The sequence below is a fragment of the Triticum dicoccoides genome, chromosome 6B (assembly GCF_002162155.2).
Source record: "Triticum dicoccoides isolate Atlit2015 ecotype Zavitan chromosome 6B, WEW_v2.0, whole genome shotgun sequence".
Lineage (NCBI taxonomy): Eukaryota > Viridiplantae > Streptophyta > Magnoliopsida > Poales > Poaceae > Triticum > Triticum dicoccoides.
The window spans coordinates 317,351,899-317,364,435 of record NC_041391.1 but is presented as its reverse complement, the minus strand read 5'-3'; the positions used below and the strand labels follow the sequence as shown (position 1 = coordinate 317,364,435).

Here is a 12,537-nt window from a genome sequence, read left to right as displayed (position 1 = left end):
AAGCGGACGACAATGTAGCTCTTTGTCGTCCCTTACATTGCCGTCCACTTTTGTCGTCCACCATCCATGCCTTTGTCGTCCGCCGTGGCTGATGGCAAAGTAGCTAATTCCTGTAGTAGCCTCCACACAAAATCTAGCCGTTACACACAGATTCCTAAACTCAATGGGCCTGAATCAACAAACCCGGTCAGACCGATCCAGGTAAAAATGTGAACGTTAGGATTTTTGGTGGGACCGATATAGTCATCTCGGTGGGATCGATGTGCAGGGGTTAGGGTAGAACTTCAACTCGGTTTGGCCGATTACACAAACTCGGTGAGACCGATTTTGGTAATAAGTAAACAGAGGATTGGTCAAGCACACTCGGTGGGACCGGCTGCACCAACTCGGTTAGACTAAAAATGTTGCACCAGATCACACAGAGATTGCAAGCCCATCTCGGTGAGACCGAGGTGCCATTGGTGGGACCGAAGTAACTAGGGTTTTGCAGTGGCTGAATATGGTGAAACTCGGTGGCACCGGATAGACAAAGTCGGTAGGGCCAAGTTTGACATTTAGGTTTAGGACATATGTGGATGTGAGAAAGTGACTGAGGGTTTTGGAGCATATCACTAAGCACATTGAGCAAGCAAACCATTAAGCAACACCTCATCCCCTTTTAATAGTGTTGGCTTTCCTATGGACTCAATGTGATCTTGGATCACTAAAATGAAAATGTAGAGTCTTGAGCTTTTGCCAATATTTGTCCTTAGCATCTTGAAGGGGTTCCCCATCCTCTTGTGCATGTCCATGCCACTCCAATGTTGAACCTATCTGAAATGCACTAGGTACAAGTATTAGTCCAACAAGAGATATGTTGTCATTAATTAAGAAAATCACCTCGGGAGCACTTGTGCTTTCACATGGGAGCCGGAACGAGGTGCCGGCGGGCCTCTCCGACCACACCACGAACTTCGGGAGCACATCAATCAAGAAGAAGCGCATGTTAGGAGGGCGAGCGACCGTAGCATGCCTCCCCTCATCGCGAGGGCTGCCCCGTGGCCGGTGGCCCCAGCCGCGAGAAGAAGCCCCACCACGAATGCCAAGGGAGATGTCGGCCCCTGGACAAGCGCGCCCGCACCCCCTGGAGACCGCCACGGGGGTCGCGGCGTACTTGCGGAGACGGCTGTGGCCCCTCTTGGGTGGTGGCGAAGCTGGTCCCTCCTTAGGAGCCTTCCCCTTCTCGGCGGCTGAGAATCTCCTCGTCGGTGCCATGGACACAACGGCAAGGTGGAGGAGAAGAGAGGACGAGCAGTGAGAAGACGAAGGAAGTGATGAGAGAGGGGGGATCCGCCCCTCCCCTTATTTATAGCCAGAGGGAGGCCAACCGCCAGCCTCCACGATTCGCGTAATGATGATTTTCTTCATGCAGCATCGACTCGTCAAGTCGAACGGTTGTCGAGGCAGCAAGGGGAAGTGGAGACGCCCATGTCCCATCAATCGCCATGCGTCGTCCAAGGCCGCAGGTGGTTAGGGCCCACGACGCTCCACACTTGCCCTTTGGCTTCGCCTAGAAGCCAAGTCCGAGTGCGCCATGGGCCCAAGGGCTACTGTCGGAGTTCTGGATACGGGGGTACCCAGACTTGCCTGCCTGCGGCCCACTGCATGGCTTCATCGACGACCTGATATAGCCCAGCTTCAGCATCAGCAACCCAAGACCCTTGCGATGGGCCAAGCCTCGCGAGGCGAACAACATCAAGACCTCCCAGGGGGTCGGCCTCACTAGGCTGGCTCCCGAGGAGCGGAGATTTCTATGCAAGGCACACCTCGCAAGGCTCAGCTGACGTGAGCCATGACAACCAAGGCCAGGCGGGCGCTAGCGGGTGCAGAGTACCAGTTTCCTCTTCGGTGCAAAGGAGGCAAGCAGCAGACGCGGAGTCCCGAGGAATCAACCAAAGGTTTCCATATTGGTGCAACAAGATCAAGACCGCCAGGACGGCAGGACGGAGGTCATCACCGAGCCAACCGCAGCGTCACGACCAGAGGCTTTTTGCAGGCGAAGACCACTTTAGTCAGTATATGATGTACTTGTTGTCTCCCTTCCAATTTGGCCGTTGTGGGATCCCTTCCCGCCAACATTTGGGAAGAGGACCAAGGCCACTATAAATAGGACCTAGCCACCACCATGGAAGGAGGGTCGAATCCACAGAAGAGAGAGGGTTAGGATAGAATCCATTCCACCCTCACCAGCTCACCCGACCTCAAGAACAGACCTCCTGAAGTTGTTCTCCCACTGTACTAGTTCTTCCTCAGCTCCTTGAGGCAAATCCACCACAAAGCAGGAGTAGGGTTTTACACCACAGGGTGGCCTGAACCTGGCTAAACTGTCGTGTCTTTCTTTCCCTTCGAGCTCGACGCGCTAGGCTATGAGATTTCACGAGTTGGTAGGCGGGGCAGGTTGAGATCTCCGCACGCACCCCAGAGTCCGAACCTCTCAAGGGTTTGCGGGACCCGAAATCCAACAGATCCCTATCGATGGAATGGAGCTTATCAACTCCTGAATAGCATGGATCGCCTTCTACTAGACCGGGCTAAGGTGCAACAATGGAAGCGTACCATGGATAATCTAGTGATACATCCTACCTATACCGAGAGCACAAAGATCAAGCTAAGTAAACAGGTCTAGTTAAAGCCCACTGGAGTAAGGAAAATACAATAGGTTGCTTTTTTCCCACCATACCTGGCAATGATTGGCATCCCTTGATATGTTAACACAAACTAACCAGTTGTCCCTTCCCCAAGAGGGGTTTCCTATATGGGTTCGTCCCCCTGAGCATCGTCCATGAATTGACGTATATGAGCGTAGTTATCAGGTACGTCGGGAGCTGGATTCTATCCCCGGGGATAGAGATGATGGCATAGAGTTTTGATAGAAAACTCGTATCAAAATTATACCAAAAGAAAGTCTCGATTCGAGGAATGGAATACATGTCCATGATAGAACACAGACCGGCAAGAGAAAGCAAAGTAAGCATAGTCTTCATTAAATTGGAAGAACAATTTGATTTTCTGTCAACAAAGTAAAGTTGTGCAAACTCATCTGATCCCTGTTTGGGACTTATTCTTCATGTCACGAGCCGGAATCGAACCGGCGCTTTCCAGATGCATGGTACAGATAGATACCTATCTGATCGCGACTTTGATTTCTCAATTCAAGAGGATGGTGGGGGCAACCTCTCTACATCTACGGGCCGGTAGGCTAGCCAACTAACTCTTCAAATGAAGAACTAATTACTCCACATCTATGAACCTATCATTCCCCGCCCTTTCCCATTATTTCTTTTTGTATCACGCTAGGACTTTGCCTCTTTTTTTGAGGAAAAATATGGAAGTAGAATCTCCTGTCTTTCAGATGCGTCTTCCAAATCCAATTTAAGATCCATGAGGTCTTTCAAAGAGCCGCTGCTCTTTCCATTAAATTCTAGGATCTCTCCGATCCTATGCGCAAAAGCAAGGTGTGAGCCAGGGACCCCTCGATCGCTCTCAGAGTCAATCGGCCCAAACCGAGTTATAAACTCAATGGAAAAATGTATTTTTTGAAATTGCCTGCAAAACCATCTTGCGAGCGTTAGCGTCAACGTAAGCACCATCTCCCGATGGATATTTCTTGCGCATCTCCAATAGCGCCATGGCCCTATTTTCTTCTTTGTCTATTGGGGAAGAAGAAGAGGTGGAGTAGCAGGCATATCTCATCCCTCCTGCGGACTTCCCCATACTGAAAGTGACTCTGAGAGATTGCGCTTCTCTACTAATTGCATTCTGTTCAAGTGATAGAGGCGAGGGTCCCGATCTTTCGATGAGATGATAACTATCGATTTGGTGGAGACGACTTTGACGATCCGACTACAAACGTGCACGACGTTGTGCCTTAGCAATCGCTAAACCAATCTCCTGAGGTTACTGACGATGCTGGAGGCACGGTCAACCTGACCACGAAGGTCTATTCCTGCAAGCAATCGAAGAATGAGCAAGAATATGATAAAGCAATCTGAATATTGCAAATATATATGAAGTATTGATAATGGTGGGGATCCGGAAGCGGTCTTGGTCTGGTCGTTGGACACAAACGAAGTACACGAAGTTGCAATGGCTAACTTTTAACTAAACAAATCCCGAAGTCTAAACGATGCCCTAAGGGCTGTATATATGGAGGAAGAGGGGGGGGGGGGATTTCGTGGCCCTTGGTGGAGGGGTCCGAAATCAACCCTATCTCTTGTTTCCCCACACATACATACTCTAAAAATAGCCTATACTTATGTATTTCGAAATTACATGGGCCTGGCCCAATAATAAGGTGACGCAGCACCTAAAATAGCCTCGGGACGAAATTTATGAAGTGGCATCTTGTATATTTCGTCCAAGGCTTCATGCACCCATTATGGTGGCTTCAAAGTCCTGAAATCATCACTTGTAACTCCGTTCGTGTTCCCCTTGCGCATGCCATCATCTCCATGCTTGTTCTTGCTCCAATGTTCATCCTTCTCCAAGCTAGGCCCTTCATTTGTAAGCAAAACAAATGTATCCAATTTAGGCAGCATCATATTCTCATGAACATTAGAATCATTACCAAGAAACGAAAGTACCTGGTAATTTAGTTGGCGTGCACGAGCTCTAGTAATTGGTCCAGTATGTACAGCAGCAGGGGCTGTGGGTGTAACAATTGTATTGATGTCCTCATCATCCTCCCCTTCTTGAAATGAAGTCGTCCTCGACGGAAGTTCATCTTCCTCACCCAAATAAGTCTTCAAATCTGCAATGTTAAAAGTGGGACTAACCCCAAAATCTGCAGGCAGCTCAAGTTTATATGCATTATCATTTATTTTCTCTAACACCTTAAAGGGACCATCAGCACATGGCATTAACTTTGATTTGCGCAAATCAGGAAATCTATCCTTACGCAAATGTAACCAAACAAGATCTCCAGGTGCAAACACAACATGTTTTCTACCCTTATCTCCAGCCAATTTATATTTAGCATTCATACGCTCAATGTTTTCCTTAGTTAACTCATGCATTTTTAAAATCAATTCAGCATGTTGTTTAGCATCAAAATTAACCTTCTCCGAACATGGAAGAGGCAACAAATCAATAGGTGCACGAGGTAGGAAACCATACACAACTTCAAAAGGGCACATCTTAGTAGTAGAATGCAATGAACGATTATAAGCAAATTCCATATGAGGCAAGCATTCCTCCCACATTTTCTTATTATTCTTCAAAACAGTCCTAAGCATAGTAGACAACGTTCTATTGACTACTTCAGTTTGTCCATCAGTTTGGGGGTGACAAGTAGTACTAAAAAGCAGTTTAGTCCCCAACTTAGCCCATAAACATCTCCAAAAGTGGCTAAGAAATTTAGTATCATGATCTGAAACAATAGTATTTGGCACACCATGCAAGCGAATAATTTCACGAAAGAACAAATCAGCAACATTAACAGCATCATCGCTTTTATGACATGGTATAAAGTGTGCCATTTTCGAGAATCTATCCACGACAACAAATATGCTATCCCTCCCCTTCTTTGTTCGAGGTAAGCCTAAAACAAAGTCCATAGATATATCCTCCCAAGCAACACTAGGTACAGGCAAAGGCATATATAACCATGAGGATTGAGTCGTGACTTAGCTTTTTGACATGTAGTGCAGCGAGCAATAAAACGCTCAACATCCCGTCTCATCTTTGGCCAAAAGAAATGTGTAGCAAGTACGTCCTCCGTCTTCTTCACGCCAAAGTGTCCCATTAATCCTCCTCCATGCGCCTCCTGCAACAACAAAAGACGAACGGAGCTAGCTGGAATGCATAGCTTGTTAGCACGAAACACAAATCCATCGTTAACGACGAACTTGTTCCACATTCTTCCTTCTTTACAATTCTGCATTACATCTTTAAAATCAGCATCATGCACATATTGATCTTTGATGGTCTCCAAACCAAATATTTTGAAGTCAAGTTGTGAAAGCATAGTATAGCGGCGAGACAATGCATCAGCAATAACATTTTCTTTTCCCTTCTTGTGTTTAATGACATAAGGAAAAGTCTCAATGAATTCAACCCATTTAGCATGTCTACGATTCAGTTTAGCTTGACTTTTAATATGTTTCAAAGATTCATGATCAGAATGTATAACAAATTCTTTGGGCCATAAATAATGTTGCCATGTTTCTAAAGTCCGAACTAGAGCATATAATTCTTTATCATAAGTAGAATAATTCAGACTAGGCCCACTCAATTTTTCAGAAAAGTATGCAATAGGTTTGCCATCTTGTATAACACACCGCCTAATCCAATTCCACTAGCATCACATTCAAGCTCAAAAGTCTTATTAAAATCAGGAAGTTGGAGTAAAGGAGCATGTGTCAACTTATCTTTCAATACCGAGAAGGCTTCTTCCTGTGCGGTACCCCAAAGAAAAGGCACATCTTTCTTTGTAAGCTCATTGAGAGGTGCAGCAATGGTGCTGAAATCTCTCACAAAACGCCTATAGAATCCAGCGAGGCCAAGAAAACTCCTCACTTGTGTGACCGTTTTGGGCTGCGGCCAACTCTCAATAGCTTCAATCTTGGCTTTATCAACTTCAATTCCCTGTGGAGTAACAACATAGCCAAGAAAAGATACTCGGTCGGTGCAAAAGGTGCACTTCCCAAGGTTACCAAACAAACGTGCATCATGTAGAGCAATAAAAACAGCACGTAAATGTTCCAAATGTTCTTCCAAAGATCTGCTATAAATCAATATGTCATCAAGGTAAACTACCAAAAATCGTCCAATCAAAGCACGTAAAACTTCGTTCATTAATCTCATGAAAGTACTAGGTGCATTAGTTAACCCAAAAGGCATGACTAACCACTCATATAATCCAAACTTAGTTTTAAATGTTGTTTTCCATTCATCTCCCAATTTCATACGAATTTGATGGTATCCACTATGCAAATCAACTTTGGAGAATATTGTAGAGCCACTCAATTCATCAAGCATATCATCGAGCCTAGGAATAGGATGACGATAACGAATAGTAATATTATTAATGCCTCTACAATCAACACACATACGTGATGTACCATCCTTTTTCGGCACTAGAATACTAGGAACAGCACAAGGACTAAGGGATTCGCGTATATAACCTTTGTCGAGAAGCTCTTGTACTTGACGCATAATCTCTTTCGTCTCCTCTGGATTGGTACGGTATGGTGCACGGTTTGGCAGTGAAGCACCGGGAATTAAGTCAATCTGATGCTCAATCCCTCGAATAGGTGGTAATCCCGGTGGCACGTCTTGTGGAAAGACGTCAACGAACTCCTGCAAAATGTTAGTGACAGCAGGAGGCAAAGAGGAAGGCACGTCCTCGAATGAAAATAATGCCTCTTTGCACACAAAAGCATAGCAAACAGATTTGCTGAAATCTAGCTCATCAATATCAGATTTGGTGGCAAATAAACATGCACTTTTCAATTTAATTTCAGAAGCAACACTAGATGGTTTATTATTAGGCTTCATTTGTTGCTCAAATTCTTTTGCCACAATCTGATTTTCACTCTTATTCTTCTCCTGTTTTGCTTTATTAGCTCTATTAATATCATCTTTCAAAATGGAATCAGGAGTCATAGGAAGCAAAGTAATATTTTTATCCTTATGAACAAGAGTATAGTGATTGTTTCTACCATGGTGTACAGAGTTTTTATCAAATTGCCATGGTCTACCAAGTAATAAGGAACATGCTTGCATAGGTACCACATCACAATCAACATAATCAGCAATGTAGAGATACTAAAATGCACACGAACAGTACGTGTTACCTTAACCTTGCCGCTGTTATTGAACCATTGGATGTAGTAAGGATGTGGATGTGGTCTTGTGGTGAGAGAAAGCTTCTCCACCATGTCCATGCTAGCCAAGTTGTTGCGGCTCCCTCCGTCTATTATGACGCGCACAGAACGTTCCTTCACAACTCCCTTGGTATGGAACAAATTGTGCCTCTGATTTTGCTCAGCTTGTGTGACCTGCACACTCAAAACACGTTGAGCAACTAAACATTCATACCTGTCAGCGTCTTCAGGAGCCATGTATTGCGTCTCATGATCAGAATCATCTCCACCATGCTCTTCACGTGTAATAAGAGCCAAAGTCTCCTCATCATAGTCACTAGCGGACTCATATCCACCATCTGCGGTAGCAATCATCACACGCGGAGATTTGCATTCTCTCGCATAATGACCTCCTCCCTTACTACGACGACAAATAATATCACTTGTGTGCCCTGTTGATGCCATGGAAGAAGAAGAACTCTGTGCAGGCCCAGCAGGTGCGCTCTTGGCAGATAATGGTGGTTGTGCCTATTTTCTTGTATCACGACTGGAGGAGGCACCTGATTGAGGTGCTGGTGCAGTTGAAGTAGAAGATGCACGCGGTGTCCATGATGAAGGTCGGCCTGCAGAAAAGTTAGATCGCGCCAATGCTTGTCGATCCTGCACTTCACGTTCAGCTTTACAAGCAAGATGGAATAAACGAGTGATATTAGTATACTCCTTATAGTCTAGAATGGTCTGAATCTCTGTATTTAATCCACCCAGAAAACGTGCAAGCATAGCTTCATTCTCCTCAACAATACCACATCTAATCATGCCAGTTTGTAATTCCTGATAATATTCTTCTACAGAATTTTTCCCTTGTCTTAAGCGCTGCAATTTTTGAAGCAATTCACGTTGATAATATGGTGGAACCCAATGCGTACGCATAGCAGTTTTCAAAGCAGCCCAAGTAGTTGGAATAGGATATAATCTACAATGTTCAGACCACCATACACATGCAAAACTAGTGAAAGCACAAACAGCAGCAGCAACCCGTCTCTCCTCGGGATATTGTAAACATGTAAAACATTGTTCAATTTCTAACTCCCAAGTAAGATATATATCAGGAACATATCTACCATCAAATGGTGGAATATTTAAATTCAGTTTAGGAATATGCACATCATCTCGTACCTGAGGTGGTGGTGCAGGCCTACCATTACGAATATATACCTGAGGTCGACCTGCTGGTGGTGGTGCTGGTGGGTGCACGTAGTTCTGATTTTGATCAACCTCATCCTCATAATCGCCCGCATACTCATCATCCTCCTGGGTACCACCAGCAGCAGTAGCAGGAGCCAAAGAAGCATCAATAACAGGAACAGCAGCACTAGAAGTTTGGCCATCCTCAATAGGAACACGCTTTGCTCGTCCATACTGATTCGGAAGGATGCGTTGTTGTTGGTGTTGCAGAGGTGCGATAGGTGCAGCCGGCGGTGGTGGTGGTAAACGCGCGAGCAATTCATTCAACTTGCTATCAAGCTTTGTTTCGAACGTCTTCTCCATGCCATCTATCTTCTCCATGGCCTCGTCAAATCTGTTTAGCACATCTTGCACCTGTCCACTCATCATTTGCTGAAATTTATCATGTAGCTGTTTGTTCGTCAGGTTCTCCCAATCAGTCTCATCGGCTTGTGATCCTACCATGGTTAGCAGCAAATAGAAACACACAAGAATATGATCCTACAAACTACTAAGAAGTGGTGGTGGTGTATCACAAACCCGTCAAGCAAAACTCAAATTCTTACCAGTTCTTACCCAGCAGCAGGCGGTGATCGGCAACCGTTGTAGTCAAAACTCTCAAAGCTTGGATAGACCGATTACCAGGGAGAGTCAAACGCACGACGTAGATGTATGTGGAGCTGGGAAGGCTTATAATATGGTAGCAGAAAGGGTCAGCAATAATCAATTTAGAGATGCAAAGTTGAATAAACGCTCAACGACGGTACTGTGCTGGTCCTAGGCTAGACCGTGCTAGAGACACGAGCCTAGAACACTAACAAAATCACGGCGCTGCACGTAAACAAGGAAAAAGCACACTCTGGAATTTTTTTTTTCGCGCTTTTTTTTTGCGCTCTTTTTTTTTGCGCAGCTTTTTTTTTGCGAAAAATCACTATAATGGCGAGTGTCTCAAAACTCTTCCTAGGTCAAACTGACAGGATGGGCACGAAATTTTTTTGACCAAATTTTTTTTTTCGTTTTTTCGACTGCCCGGACCCAAAAACTGGAAACGGGTCAAAAAAAAACTTCCTATAATGGCACCTGTCTCAAAACACTCAGAAACACCTAAAAATAGGATAGCCAGAATTTTTTTTCCCGAAACCTACTCCGGCAAGGAAACACGAATCGGAATCTAGATGGATCTCAAAAACACACCTAATATGCAAGGAAGTCGGATTGGTGGTGGATATATGGTGGTGGTATATGGCAGCGGTGGTGGTATATGGCAGCGGTGGTAATATATGGATATGGATCGGTGGTGGTATATGGATGCGGATTGGTGGTGGTATATGGATACGAATTCGGAGCGGTGGTGATAGGTGACAGGGGCGATGATGATGGTGCGGTGGCGGCGTGACAACTTATGACCAGAACTCGAAACTCTAAAAGACTAACGCTAAGACCAGCAACTAGACACGACGATGCAACCGCAAATTCAACAAAGAAAAACCCTAAAAAGATTATGCAAAGGCTCAGATTGGTTCGGATATGATGAACTAACCCTAATTTTTTTTTGGCTTTTTCGTCGATTGTAGGTATGAAGAACAGACTCGATCTAAACTACGAAAAGCTGTAAAATCTCACCGAGCAACCTGGAAATCTGATACCACTTGATAGAGGCGAGGGTCCCGATCTTTCGATGAGATGATAACTATCGATTTGGTGGAGACGACTTTGATGATCCGACTACAAACGTGCACGACGTTGTGCCTTAGCAATCGCTAAACCAATCTCTTGAGGTTACTGACGATGCTGGAAGCACGGTTAGCCTGACCACGAAGGTCTATTCCTGCAAGCAATCGAAGAACGAGCAAGAATATGATAAAGCAATCTGAATATTGCAAATATATATGAAGTATTGACAATGGTGGGGATCCGGAAGCGGTCTTGGTCTGGTCGTTGGACACAAACGAAGTACACGAAGTTGCAATGGCTAACTTTTAACTAAACAAATCACGAAGTCTAAATGATGCCCTAAGGGCTGTATATATGGAGGAAGACGGGGGGAATTTCGTGGCCCTTGGTGGAGGGGTCCGAAATCAACCCTATCTCTTGTTTCCCCACACATACGTACTCTAAAAATAGCCTATACTTATGTATTTCGAAATTACATGGGCCTGGCCCAATAATAAGGTGACGCAGCACCTAAAATAGCCTCAGGACGAAATTTATGAAGTGGCATCTTGTATATTTCGTCCAAGGCTTCATGCACCCATTATGGTGGCTTCAAAGTCCTGAAATCATCACTTGTAACTCCGTTCTTGTTCCCCTTGCGCATGCCATCATCTCCATGCTTGTTCTTGCTCCAATGTTCATCCTTCTCCAAGCTAGTCCCTTCATTTGTAAGCAAAACAAATGTATCCAATTTAGGCAGCATCATATTCTCATGAACATTAGAATCATTACCAAGAAACGAAAGTACCTGGTAATTTAGTTGGCGTGCACTAGCTCTAGTAATTGGTCCAGTATGTATAGCAGCAGGGGCTGTGGGTGTAACAATTGTATTGATGTCCTCATCATCAAGTATCATTGTTTTCATGATCGAATGACAAAATAGATATACGAATTGTATATGATCATTCGCTGGGATGGGATAAGTGATTCTTTTATAGGATTCCCATGGGATCGTAGAATCAACTAAGGATGGAATAGGTATTTGTGATCGACCAGCTTCTAGTATGACTGAAGACTTTCCATCTGCAGTCAGAATAACCACACAATTAGGTTGTTGGTTCAACCAAAAATTGGTCTTCTTCTTTCTTGAACGGAATTTTTTTATTTGCAAAAGAATTCGTCAAAAATGCCCCGATCTTCCATTGAGAATCATCGAACAATGAGAATTCACATTTCTTAAATAGCTTCTTAAATAGTTCACCATTTCTTCCATTATCTCATAAATAAATAAATCATTGGTCTTTAAAAAGAAGGAACGACCTTTTTGACGACTGGGAGATCCTATAAAATGAAGAGTGTTTCGTAAACAAATCAGTGTCTTGATCAAAATCGATAAAAAATTTATATGATGGCCTTGTGATGTACTCTTGATAATATATGAGTTTTCTTCAGTACCAAAACTAGTCTTATGTCTGACATCTTCCTTGACTGACTGAATTACCAGGATTCGAGAAAAGTATTCTCGAGGTACCTTTGATTGAGATAGTTGCCCACCGAGTGAAGCCCTGACCTACATCAGTGATTGCTCGAATGAACTTATTAATATAGAGGGAAGCCGCCTGGGCCGAAATGCTAGGAAAAGAAGGGTTTAAAGTTTGTTCCCATTCGGGAATTGCATATTAGAAGAAGTGATGTTCACTAGCATTTGAAATGGAAGATACAGACTACTGTGGAAGAAATCTGGAACCAATCAATACTATCAAAGGACAATTTCTTTATTTAGAACTACCATCCTCATTTCTCTAAAATGAGCTTC

At 44.2% G+C, this 12,537-nt stretch overlaps 1 pseudogene; it reads right to left on the bottom strand.

Annotated features, from left to right (window-relative positions):
* Window positions 1-3,332: 3,332 nt before the first annotated feature.
* On the bottom strand, window positions 3,333-12,519 carry LOC119321129 (annotated as a pseudogene).
* Between the last annotated feature and the right edge of the window lie 18 nt (window positions 12,520-12,537).